Source organism: Pteropus alecto, unplaced genomic scaffold, assembly GCF_000325575.1.
Source record: "Pteropus alecto unplaced genomic scaffold, ASM32557v1 scaffold94, whole genome shotgun sequence".
Taxonomy (NCBI): domain Eukaryota; kingdom Metazoa; phylum Chordata; class Mammalia; order Chiroptera; family Pteropodidae; genus Pteropus; species Pteropus alecto.
In genome coordinates this window covers 12,971,251-12,973,994 of record NW_006437736.1, presented here as the reverse complement: position 1 = coordinate 12,973,994, position 2,744 = coordinate 12,971,251, and the positions used below count along the sequence as shown (strand labels likewise).

Here is a 2,744-nt window from a genome sequence, read left to right as displayed (position 1 = left end):
AACCCCACCCCACCACCACCCAGCAGCGTCCATATCCCTGGGATTGCAGCTCAACCTTGCAGCTGTGGGAGGCAACAGGCAGGACTCACACTTTTACAGGCCACTCAGGCTCTCCCAGCCACCACACCAGTGGCCATTTTGAGGCTTGTTTTCTGCTTGCTGTTGCTGTAGCATTTGACCCTGCTGCCTACCCCTTCTTTCTAGATACTTCTCCCTCAGTGTCTCTGGTGCTATACCATTTTGGTTCTCTCCCTTCACTTCCAGAAACAACTTCTTCTTCTTTTTCTTTTTTCTTTTAAACGGGCTCATTTATTGTCACTGTTCCAAATGTACCAAAAAAAAAAAAAAATTTAGAAAATAACCCCCCAACTCAATTCCCACCCCCACAACATTCCCCCCAACACAAATAATTTTTCCCCAAACCACAAACATAAACTGGTCCTGGAAGTTCCATAAACAGTGCAGCTAAGAAACAGTTTAGAGAACATTTAACAGGATCCAGATAATATTCATCTGTCCTCTCAGCCCTGAGAGGTAATAATCTCATCTGGGTCCCAGTCCTCCCAGTGGATTTCTCAGCTCTGGTCCTTTTACAAAGTGGTACGTTTGGCTGCTGCTTTACAGATCCTCCTGTGCCTTCTTCTTAGGTTTCTCTTCTTGAATCATAGGCGTGTTTGTATCCTCTTGCTGTAGATAGCTGATAAAATCACTTAGTTCACGGCTACCTTCATATTTCTTTGGATCTAGCTTCTTATTGGCTGGAGAGAAGTAGATGGTAGGAAAACCTCTGGCTTCATATGGAGAGGGCACATCATTGGCTGTGGCACCCATCTTGGCTCTTTGGGTCTTTTCTGAACTTCTCTCCCACTTCTTTATACTGAGGCTCCAGATTCTTACAGTGGCCACACCAAGGAGCCTAAAATTCAATCAGCACATCTTTATTTACATCATTTGCTATTTCATCAAAAGTCTCTGCTACTGCTACCTTTACGGACCGGTCGTTGCTTTCTGGAATAGGCTCAGACTTCAGGTATCTCTTCAGGTTGCCATCAGAGTAATCCTGCAGCAGCCTCTCAAGAGCCTTGCCATCACGCGAGAACGTCTCCTGCACGACAAACCTATCTCCTTTTGCAGTTCTGATAGCAACAGCGGAATCTCTCCGGCAGCGCTTTCCAAACCCAAATCAGAAAGTTCACGGCTAAAGGTTTTGCGGCTAGCTACAGCAAAGTTCAGTTCATGCTCAGCATCCAGGAATTTCTTTGCCACCACCATCGCCCTGTTTCTCCAGTCGTTGGAACCTTTAGCATTCTTTTCATTGTCCACATCATAGTAAGCCGTAAGTCAGTCCTGGCCCTGGATCGAGTCTTTATTGTCTTCTTTCATGTGAGGACAGATACCAAAAATGTTTTCCTGGATAAATTTTTTAATGTCATTTTCTGTTCTGTATATGCCCCAGACTTGTCCTCAAACTTGTTCATCATATGTGAAGGATGAAACAAGGTGATGCCTTCTCTATTATCATCCTACTCGTTCACCAGAGACTCAATGTTGTTGTGTGCAAATCAGTAGTTATCCTTCAAGTGGCTGGCTGCTTTTAGAAACTCTGAATGAGCTTCACCGAATAAATCCTTCAAAAAACCCACCAGAGAAGCATCTTTAACTAATGAACTTCTCAAATTCTTCCTCAGTTCTGAGAGGAACTGAAGCTGGTTCTGTCTGCTTTTTCACATGGCTGACACTTCTATCAGCTGTCCTGGGCCCATCACAAGCACCTGCTTCTTCACTATCTCTAAATATCTTCAGGGTTGGATATCCACTGACTCCATACTTATTATAGGTGTTTGTGCTGGCAGTACAATCAACCTTTGCTAATGGGACTATTCCTTTTGATCTGGTAGCTTCATACTCAGCGGCAAGCCTCTTTCAGTGTCCGCTCCAGGAAGCGAAGAACTCAGCGAGCATGAGGCCTGCAGAGCCCGTGTTGGAGGTGCGACTCTCGAAGTTGTCGTCTGGAGTTTCACCTCGTCGGAGGCAGCTGCAAGGTGGGCTGTGGCAAGGAGAACCACGCCTGGGAACAGCACTAGGCCACTAGGAGGCACATGGCGGCAAGGTGAGGTGGGGGTGGCCAGAAGGGTCAGGGCTCGGCTGGGTCTGCCTTCCAGAAACTTCTTTAATGCTCCTCTTACTCAGCTCAGAGGCCACCACTTCATGAAGGCTTCCTTCATGCCGGTCTTTTCCTCCATGGATTACCTTGTTTGACTCTCTCGTGCATGTCTGTCGCATTGACCTCCATCATGTTTTCTGTGTGTGTATAATTTGGTGGTGAGCTGCTCTAAGAGTACACTTTCGTTTGACTAATTTCTGTGTTCTCCACCGCACCCAGTCCCTTGCTAGTCCAGAGTAGGCCCTCTGCAAACATATGTGGAAAAACTGTAAGGGAGTGGTTCTTCCTCAGGCTTTAGTCCTCCGCCCTCTGGGCCCCTCCCTCACTGAGCACCCAGCCCCCTCTTTTTCCTCTTACCATGTTTCTTTTGAACCAACTTCTCCCTAGACTCATCATGATATCTGAGAGCCTGTTGGATATTTCCACTTTAATTCAATACCCCTACAATATGCCCATATCCTAATCCCCCAAATCTGTAAAGATGTTACCTTACATAGCAAAAAAGATTTTGCACATGTGATTAAGTTAAGGATCTCGAGATGGGGGGTTATCCTGGATCGTGCTTGTGGGACGATGTCAT

The 2,744-nt window shown here is 46.2% G+C and overlaps 1 pseudogene; it reads right to left on the bottom strand.

Annotated features, from left to right (window-relative positions):
• Positions 1 to 618: 618 nt before the first annotated feature.
• On the bottom strand, positions 619 to 2,296 carry LOC102891780 (annotated as a pseudogene).
• Between the last annotated feature and the right edge of the window lie 448 nt (positions 2,297 to 2,744).